This window comes from Podarcis vaucheri (assembly GCF_965113315.1).
Source record: "Podarcis vaucheri genome assembly, chromosome: 8".
In the NCBI taxonomy this organism is placed as follows: domain Eukaryota; kingdom Metazoa; phylum Chordata; class Lepidosauria; order Squamata; family Lacertidae; genus Podarcis; species Podarcis vaucheri.
This window is the reverse complement of record NC_138766.1, coordinates 53,989,791-54,001,073: the sequence shown is the minus strand read 5'-3', so window position 1 is coordinate 54,001,073 and position 11,283 is coordinate 53,989,791.

The following is an 11,283-nucleotide window of genomic DNA, read 5'->3' as shown; positions in this document are numbered from 1 at the left end:
AAAATGTAGGGGACCCTAAACCAGATTAAGGCCATTGACAGAGGAGGAAGAGAGGCTTCTGTTTGTATTCCTAGTTCCCAGAAGAGAGTCCTCTGTTTGTATGCTTAGTTAATTCTTATTTTGTTCTCTAAATATAGATTTCCAGTACACTGCTTCATTTCTGTCCCCACGAAAATTTCCGCGGATAGATTGTAAGAGTTGGAGCTGCAGTTGTTCTGTAAGATGCTGTGCATTCTTGGAGAGTATGTAGTTGTTAGAAAGATGCCTGCCTATTGTTCTGGGATCTGATTGAGGGTCTTTCAGATAGCAGAATCATAGCACTGTAGAGTTGGAAGGGACCCTGAGGGTCATCTAGTCCAACCCCCTGCAAGGCAGGAATATGCAGCTGGTCCATACAGGGATTGAACCTGCAACCTTGGCGTTATCAGCACCATGGTCTAACCAACTGAGCTATCCAGGTGTGTGTATCTTTCCGAGTGTTAAGAGTAACTTGCACCTACTATTCAGTTCCGAGGGGAGAGGAATTGTATCCTAGTTTTCAAAATTGGGGGGGGGTAACACGGGGGGTAAAATTAGCAGGTAATTTCTGTTTGTTTCACTTTGGTTCCATATTCCCATTTCAGTTGCAGAGATATATGCAGAGGCCCCCTCCCCTCTTTTCTCTCTCTTTGTGATAAATCCTCTTTTGGAAAAGACCTTCAGTATATGTGTGCACACACTCTTTGGGGTATGTGTGTCCTAACAATATAATTTCATCTTATTGAGGCTTCCTATTTTCCTCAGATGATCATCTCTATGGCTTGCAGGTGGGGGGGGGATTAAAATTTATTTTCAGTGGCATATTATACTTTGCTTTTGTGTTATCTTTTTCCCCCTCTGGTAAAATATACACTTCTTTATCTTCCCTCTGTAGAGATTGTGCGCTGCTCTCCAGAGGTACAAGGCCTGGAACTCACTCAAGGCAGATCCAAGTGATTTAAAAACACACACACATATTTGTAGTCTCAAACTTCAATAATACTGTGTTCATTTTGCTGTGATAATAGGAATGGTGGCCTAATAAATAGTTTTCTACCACAGTTATTGCAGTTTTAAGAAATGAAATAAAGTTGCTGTGTTGGAATGTCATTATGAAATAGAATTTCAGCACAAAATCAAATTTCAATTGAATCTGATTTTTACTGATATTGTGTTTGACATTGCTGCCTACAGCTCCTGCAACCTCAAGAAATGCTAGTTTGCAATTGCTGCTGAACTGTATAGCTTGTAAAAGCAATGGACTACACATGTACAGCTTCTGTTCTGGAACTGTCCATCTACCGCTAGTACTTCTTCACCCTCATCTATGAAAAAGTGATATTTTCTCATCTGTTAGTCTTGGGGAATGCTTCTGCCTTAGACTACTTGGCTGCTGTCTTACGTGTAATGTTTGCTTCTCTGAAGTGAGGTGTGTAACAAAGAAAACAAATTAATGCTACACAGCTTTTACTATAAAACACATCTTAAAATGGCTGCCTCCCCACACTTCTCTGCTACTGTTCCTCAGAACTACTTCCTCAGAACATATCACTTTGGTTCTTACTATCTTTGTATCCACTGTTTCAGAAAATGAATACTTGTTTCCTGACTTTCAAAATGAAGGGTTATTTAAGTGGGGGAAAGTAGATGAGATGTATCTTTAGTACCTTGAACAGGCCATTCTCACAAAACATTTGTTCTTTTCTAAGTCTTTTACTTAAAAACATAAATTGAAAGCCCTAATGACAAAACTTCAGGCTTGCCTGAAATTTGTTAAATGGAAAAAACAGAATTGACTATCTTTCTGAAATCATAGGCAGCAAATCATTGAAGTTTTTAGTTTTATCTACGGTATACCCATTCACATGGTGTGAGATTACACACACACACACACACACACACACACACATCTATCTATATCTAGCTATCTAGCTATCTAGCTATATCTATCTATCTCAATAAGCAATTTGTTATTTCGTACATGTCCTCTTTGGACCCAGTGCTAAACTATAGTTCAGTGTTACATAAATCAGGTTGGACCTATATGTCTTCCCAATTTCCTCAGAAAGCCATGGGGTGGGAACTTCCGCTGCCCTTTTCCCCACGTTGTTGACTCTGGGGCTGGTTTACCCCGAACTTTTGCAGAGCCTGGTTTTTGCTGTCTGTGAAACCGCTGCAGATTGTGGAGACACGGAAGATAAGATCATGTAAACGACCCCCCCCCCAACAGCGGAGAGGAGCTCCAGAACCGGGAGGACAGTGGAGCCAACGAGAGGGAGAAAGAAAGGGGGAGAGAGGAAGAAAAAGAAAGAAAAAGGAGCCCCAAACTTGCCGCTGCCGCCCCCATCTCTGCCAGGGAAAAGGCAGAGGAGAGGTACGTGAGCACGGGAAGGCAGAAAAGGCTCCGAAAAAACAACACGTGGCCGAGCCCCACCGGGAAACACAGAGAAGCCGCATAACAAAGGAGAAACTACCTCTTTTTTTTCCTTCCCTTTTTTTTTTAAACCCCTTTCCTTTTTTTAACCCCTTCCTCCCCTCCCTCCCTCCTTAATATATATATATATATACCTTTTTTATCCCTCCCCCCATATACCTACTTTTATCTCTTTTCCTTTTAAAAGAGGGTCCACTGCTGCTGCAGCCACCCTTCATTTGAATCTTTACCACTGATATTACTGTACTATCTCTCCCCTATTTTTCAACTCTTTTTGTCTCTCCCTCTCCCTTCTCTTTTACTCCAATCTCCCCTCTTCCCCCGCCTCCCCCCTTCTTCTTTCTCTCTTCTTCTTCCCTTTCTTCTCCCTCCACCCTTTACATATAGCCTATTTGTCTGTTTCTGAGCGCACTCCCAACCCCAACTTCCACCTTAGCTGGACCCCAATACCCCTTTGGGGCATATACAACCCCCTCCTAACACATATTTCCCCTGGCCCCACCCCTCCAATCTCTTGCATCTCTACCTGCTAACCCCCCTCCCTTTATGTGAACTGTCTGTCCATTAGTCTACCCATCTCTGCTTGCCTGCCCCCCCCCCCGCCTCGGCGGCACCGCTGGGGCATCTGCAGAAGCCCTAAAGAAGTTCTTAAAACACAGACTAGAAGTGACACAAATGACCACCTAATCAAAACGCTCTGTAGAAGCCACCAGCCAACAAAGCCTGATCAGCTCAGCAACCCAACAATACCCAGGAATCACCACTGCCACAACTCCTAACCACCACACGCCCTACCCCAAGAGGACGCCAAGCCAACCTCAAACCAAAATCAGGGAGACCAAGACGACACCAACCAGGGAGATGGCAAACAATGCTAAGACGGTAACTCCCCTTCAAGACGATGACCACCCAATAACGAAACGAGATCTGAGGGAAATGGAAGCAAGACTAGAAGAAACACTGAAAGCCACAATGGCTCCCATGCAGGTACTAATCAACAATCTAACCTCCAAAGTGGAAGCTCTAGAGAACAAGAACCAAATGCAAGAAAGAATAATAGAGCAATACCGGGAAGAGAATGCACGTGTGAACAAGAAACTGGACGAACTGGTAAACCAAATGGAAGCAGAACACAGAGAGATGAAAATTAAGCAAGCCGACCTTGAAGACCGCAATAGACGTTGTAACATCCGCTTCCGCAACTTTCCTGAAAAAACAGAGGAGAAAAGCCCAGCAGACCTAATTATACGCTGGCTGAAAAACACAGTCCCAAGCCTGAAACTTGAGGCAGATGACTTGGAGAGGGCTCGCAGAGCCCTAAAACCTATGCCAAAACCCAGCGCCCCCCCCCCCCAAGAGACATCATTGTATGCTTCACACGCTACAAAAAGAAGGAAGAGGTGTGGCACCACCTCAAAAACTCAACCAACCTTCGATATGGAGAAACCCCTATTCTGGCCTTACAGGACCTATCTCAGGATACCCTAAACCGGAGGAAAAGCCTGCGCCCATGCACCCAGCGTCTCCAACAAGCAGGGATCAAATACCGATGGGGCTTCCCCTTCCGCCTCATTGTAACAACCAATACAACGCAACACATGGCTACCAACATACCTGAGGCCCTGCAACTACTAAAGAACCTTGAACTCGACCTCCCACCGGAATGGCAACCGACAAACCCACCAAGTGACAGCCCCAACCACGAGGAAACAACAGCAAACAACTGGACAACGGTACAGAAGACAAAGAAACAACAGAAGCGGCACAACAACGAAAACCAATACAGGCAAGCATCATGCTCAGAACCGTCCCGCCGGCCATACGACACAAGAAACCAGACCAAGATTAACCAAACCAATTCATCGCAGATGGACAACCCTACAACAACAACAACCCCAGCTGAATGAAGCAACCAGGAAAAACCACAAACTGAAGGACTGGTGATTCCCCCCCCTTTCCCCCCTCTCCCCCCCCAAAAAAACCCATAGATTTAGTTAACACCATCAACATCCCCCCCCCAGCCCCGCACCCCCACAGGAATCCCCACCCCAACACCAGTCCAGACGACCTCAACCACATTCCCCATCACCCACACCTTCAACACCCCCATACTCCATACTAGGGAAAAACAACTCCTCCAACCTTAATAACACAACCCACAATCAGGCTAAAATCTGATACCCAACCAGCACTATGGTGGCACCAGAGCGTACCAACATCCACATCCCCACCCCAACACACCAACAATGTTGCTCATAACATTGGCAACATTGCTCATGAACCTTATACCTGACAGCGACGTTACAAAGTCACTTCACACTGTCTCACTGATCACCCCCTATCGCAAACAACAGGGGGGATGGCCTGTCCTTGAACACGGCCTTCCACACCAGCTGAGACCTAGGACCAACTGGCTAAATGCCAGATGGCCTAAAATACCCCAAACAAACACCTATATGACTACATATAGGAAACTCCCTACAACCTACCCCCTACTCTTTAACCCAAATCTTACTCTAATCCCATTAGCCCCCCACCCACCACACCCTAGGTCAGCGCAACCCCACTGGTCCTTTAAACAACACGAAGAGAGAGACACAAGACAACCCGAACGGGTTGGCAGGGAATCGCCCCACATAATAGATAAGCAAGATGGCTAACCTAAAAGCAATTACATTAAACGTGAGGGGGCTGGGAAACCCCATCAAAAGGAAACGCATCACCTCATACATAAACACCATGAAACCACACATCACCTTCCTACAAGAAATACACAACCCACCCAAAGGCAGCAAACTCCTGAGTGACCCCCGCTTCAGTCAACAGTGGGTCGCACGAGGCTCAGGGAAAGCTCGTGGGGTAGCCATAATACTCAGTAGAGACCTGAACTTCACTGCCACAACAGTCCTCAAGGACAAAAAAGGCAGATTCATTTTCGCTAAAGGGACACTAGATGGCAAAATCAAACTGACAATCGGCTCCATATACGCCCCAAACACGAAACAATTGGAATTCTTCCAGAAGACACTAAACAAATTCCTCTCCTTCTCTGAAGGGGAAGCAATCCTAGGAGGGGACCTCAATCTGAATATGAAAGGTATATCTCTGAAAGATATCCACCCCACAACCCCATGGGCAACCTTCCTCCGAAGGAAACCCCCAACAACCAGGAACTCTTACAAGTTACTAAAAATGCTAAAAAACAGGGGTCTCTACGACATTTGGGGTGAGCAAAACCCAGGAGACATCAGCCATACATTCCAATCGGGACGCCATGATACAGTATCCAGACTGGACAGCATTCTACTCACACAGGGTCTAATCCCCTCAGTGGAATCAACAAACATAGGTAACATTAAAATCACAGACCACGCCCCAGTAGAAGTCATTGTTAAAATAGGAGAAGGAACACAAACCACCCCATCATGGTCCTTCAGCCCCATCCTAACTACAAACAAACAAATTAGAGAGAGTCTCACAAAAACCCTCCAAAACTACTTCAAAGAAAACGATGTAAACAATATAACAACCCCCCTCCTATGGGACGCAATGAAAGCGGTCACCAGAGGAGCTTGCATAAAAGAGAAAACATTCCTTAAAAAACAAACCTCCTCAAAAATTAGCAAAACAGAACAAGACATCATAGCCCTCTCATCACGCTACAAACAAACAGGATCTAAAAAACTCCTCAAACTTATAGAACAAAAAAGGAGAGAACTAGACTCCCTAGAAATTAACAAAACAATGATCAACATTCTATACTCTAAACAACGTTTCTACGAATATGGAGGGAAAAACTCCAGATTACTAGCAAATAGATGTAGGAAAAAAGCACTCAAAACAAGAATACACTGCATCACCAAAAAAAACAGCAACATAACATTCTCCCCCGAAGAAATAACCTCAGAATTTGCAGAATTCTACTCCAACCTATACACCTCCCATAACCCACCAGAGAAGGAAATCAGAACATTTCTAGCAGGACTAAACATGCCTACCCTAACTGATGAGGAACAGGAATTCATGGACAGCCCTATCACCCCAGAGGAAATAGATGCGGTCCTCAAAAACCTGAAACCACACAAAGCCCCAGGCCCAGACGGCTTCACAGCAGAATTCTATAAGAAATTCAAAGAACCCTTGATGCCCTACATGACCCGCCTATTCAACGACATCATAAAAGGGGGCCCCATCCCCAAAACCTGGACCCACTCCAGAATAGTCTGCATCCCAAAACCACTAAAAGACAGCCTCAAAGTAGAATCATACCGCCCAATCTCATTAATAAACCAAGACTACAAGATCTTCACATCAATCTTGGCCAACCGCCTAAAAATCTTCCTACACAAGTTAATAGCCCCAGACCAGACTGGCTTTGTCCCTGGCCGCAATATAACAGACCCCATCAGGAAACTACTGAACCTGATCGAACACAGCAAGGCAACCAAACTCCCATTGACAATTATGTCCCTAGACATCCTCAAAGCCTTTGATTGCTTGGAGTGGAAATACATACTAGCAGTACTAACTAACATGAAATTTGGCCCCAACTTCCTACAAACCCTCAAACAAATATACTCCCAAGCCTCAGCAAAATGCAGAACTAACAATAAGGATTCTAACACTATAGCTATCCAAAGAGGCACAAAACAAGGATGCCCACTGTCTCCCTTCTTATTTATCCTGGCTCTGGAACCCCTAGCAATCCGCATCCGAGCAGCCACAGACATCAAGGGAGTGGAAATAAAAGGCAGAACCTATAAATTAGGGCTCTTTGCAGATGACCTAATGGTCACAACACCAGACCCCATAAGCACAGCACCCTCCCTAACCAGAGAACTCAACACATTTGCAATGGTGTCGGGCCTACAGGTAAATTTTACAAAGTCAGAAGCTATGTGCTTCAACACCCCTCCGCACACCCAAAAAGAACTCACGAAGTTCACCAAAATAAAACTTTGCCACACCAAGTTCAGATACCTAGGGGTACAAATAACCAGAAACCTCAATAAATTGTACCTCCACAACTACAAGCCCCTGTGGCGACAAATTAACAAAGACCTAAAGAAATGGAACAACATGAACTTCACTCTCTCAGACAAAATAGCCCTGATCAAAATGATCACACTCCCAAAACTAACCTACCTATTCCAAACCCTCCCAATCTGGATCCCTTCAACCCAACTTCGCAGTTGGCAGAGAAAACTACACTCTTTCATCTTCTCACATAAAAAACCAAGAATAAACCCCAAATATCTGCACCTCCCCACCTCAGAAGGAGGATGGGGAATCCCCAACATAGAAACATACTACAATGCCAACCAAATACGCCATATAATCCCATATATACTAGAAGATGAGACAAAACAATGGGTACACCTAGAGAGGGACACAATTGAAAACACCTGCACCACAGCATACCCACTCCTCCCAAACAAACTAAAGAAAATTCCCACAACACTTAACAGGTACACACAGACCATGCTCAAAGCATGGAAAACACAAATAGGCAAACTATCCCCAACCCCATCCCCACTAATCCCCCTGGCGTACCACCCATTATTCCACCATGCAGCACAAAACCTCAAGATAAAAACCTGGCGAACCAAAGGCTTATATCGCCTAATAGACTTTTATAAAAATAACAAACCCTTGTCAACACAAGAAATACAAGACAAACTAGAAGACACTCAAATGCCCTGGTTAACAAAACACCAACTACATGCCCTCCTAAACAACCCAACAGTAAAATCAGCAGCAACTAGGCCCCTGACAACCTTCGAAAACCTCCTCCTAACAACAAAGGGAAACGGTAAAGGGACGGTATCCGCAATATACAAAATACTACTCCAAAATCCCGCAAACCCCCTAGACGCAATCAAAAAACAATGGGAGAATGACATAGGCTATGAGATTAACCCCACTCAGTGGACCAGAATGTGGTCTAAACCCCCCTTTAAATCCATATCAACGAAAAGAAAATAACTCACACTGAAACTCACCTACAGGTGGTACCTAACACCAAGGAAACTAGCGCTAATACACCCAGGAACCTCACCAAAATGCTGGAGAGGGTGCACCTCCACAGGCACGTACCTCCACATGTGGTGGGAGTGTCCCAAAATCCAAGTATTCTGGACAACAACCATACAAGAAATATGTAAAATAACCAAGCAAGTAATAGACATCACCCCAGAATTGGCCCTACTTAACATCTTCCAAGACAACAATGCCCATTTACACCACAAAGAACTCATAACCCACCTACTTTCAGCAGCCAGAAACACCATAACCAGACACTGGAGAGACCTGTCAGGAGTAAGCATGGACCAATGGTACCAAATAGTATGGGAAACAGCCCTACTAGAAAAATTAACTAACAAACTGAAACTGACACGGGGACAAACAGAAGAAGACGCCTTCACCCCGGTATGGCTCCCCTTTATCACATACACAGCCCAACAGGACAGTGACAATAATCCACCAACAGCATACAAATCAATATGGCTAACCTGATCCAAAACACCCACCCACCTCACCCACACACAAAAACAAAGATCAACACAGCCAATCGCAAGCAAACAATCACACCCTAGGCCAACCCCAACCTCTCTCACCACCAAAGGAACACAAGTGAACAACACAAGCAACGCTGATACCAAACTCTACATACATTAAACATAATAGAAACACCGCCACCCGACCCCACCCCTATCCATCCTCCCTCCCTCCATCCCCTCTCTCTTTTTTTTTTTTCTTCTCCCCCTAATGCCTCAACAAATGAAATGGATTTGTAAAAATGTTACATGGGAAAAAAAAAATACGAGGCACTACACTCCTGTAAAACAAGAAAATCCTGAATAAAAAAAAAAAGAAGAAAAAAAAGAAAGCCATGGGGTGGAGTTTGGAAACTTCCACTTCTATTTTCAATTGGCCACAGTGAAGGGGGAAAGGGGAGATTATAAACCCAAGGCTTGCTCTTGTCCAAATACAACCAGCATATTTACAATGAGTTATTTATACTTTCCCCTCAAACAACATCTGGCATTCTTGTTGAGTCCTATTAGACACCTTCCTCCTCAATTGTACTTGCAGCTGTTTAAAACTGGAAACATGTATTGCATTGGGGGGGTTATGTAGGTTTAAATCAGAAGTAAATAATGTTAGACCATACATGGTGAAAAAAAGTTCTATTTCTGTTACTGACTCTTCTCCCTAGGAAGAGAGAGTACTAAATCATCAGGTTAGCTTGGGGGGGGGGCAGTGCCTGATTAATCAGGGTCCTAAGTTTAATTGACCCAGAGAAGTTCAGTCAGTTAGTGAATTAACATTTTAACTATCCTGAATCATTTGTTATCATTAGCAAACACTAACAATCAGCCAACCTTAAGGATCTTAAGAACTAGAAGCAGAGGGATACAAAAAATGGGTTTACTTATGTAACACATGCACAACAATACAACAGAGACAGACACCCAACAACTTTGTGCATTGGATACAGCTGTAGGCACCTAGTTTCTGAGTCTTGTTTATATGTATGACAATATCATATTTTGGAATTACTCCATGCCTATCTGATTTCTGACATTATTTCCTTACATAGATGTGTGCTGGCATGGGAAGCTCTTGATCAGTTCTGCAAATGAAAAAGAAAAGAGGTTCACTGTGATTCTTCCCACAAGTAAAGCTTTCCACATGCTACTCACATGAAAGGACATCACAGTACAGAGAAGGGGGACCACCCCCCTGCTCCTGCCTCTGACATCAGCTCCATAGTCTGGCTTCACCACTAGACATCCATTTGGGTGGAACATAGGATGACCTATGTTCTTATTTCTGAACAGTTGGGCACATATCTCTAGAAAACAACTAGAGACCCAGTATGTGCACGTTCCTGTCATTAGGGCATTCCCGCCCCCTGCAAAAGAACAAAAACTATACTGTGCAAAAACTATCCATTATGTGAAAGAATTACTCAACATGCTTTTCATTCCAACCATTTGCAACAGATACATACGGATTACAGAGATTATTCATCAGTGGTAGGTCTATGAGACCTTCATTCTTGACATATATTGTGTAATGCAAGATAAAGCAGAAGCTTGTATTAGCAAATGGCTTTATTCCTTGGGCTGTTTTCTTGCCAAATAGAATTTCTCCTCGGTTTGCATGAAAAAGCCATTCTGTAGCTCCAAGCTGATATATCTCTTGTTTCAAAGCTGGTCTAATAACAAAAGCTTCAATATTATGCTCCTAATGTTTTATACAACCTCGTAATTGTCCTAAATCTCTAGAATCAATGTACTAGCTTTCAGGTAATGTAGCATGCTATTTACATCTTCGATTATAAACTGTAAGATAATGGATGTTAACATTTCTGTCAGTGGTTTGGCACAAGACAGAAGTATCTGCTGACGTAAAGCACCTTGACAGCCATCTAAATATGTTGATCTGTTTCTGCTTTTATTTATTGACATTTGGTTGCTATGTGGGGGAGCCTAAATGCCCTCATTTTTCAGCTACTTTCTTTTCATTTGTCTTTTCAGTTTCCCAATTACTTTCTGGGAGCTTTTGCCTTATGAGTTTCAGGCATGAAAGCTTTTGCTTTCACCTTAAGGTTGCTGTTGTTTCTTTTCAATCTTTTGTGAGAAATTATTACCATCTCCTCTCTGCCTTAATTGTTTTATTAGATTTCCTGTAATAGCCCCAGCGTGTCAAAGAGAATTTATTCACTAAAATAGTTTAATACTAGCACTGGCAGATGCATGAAAGTAGTTTTCTGCATACTTGGGTACTTTCTTTGTCCTCTGCATTTTTGTGAATGTCACTGC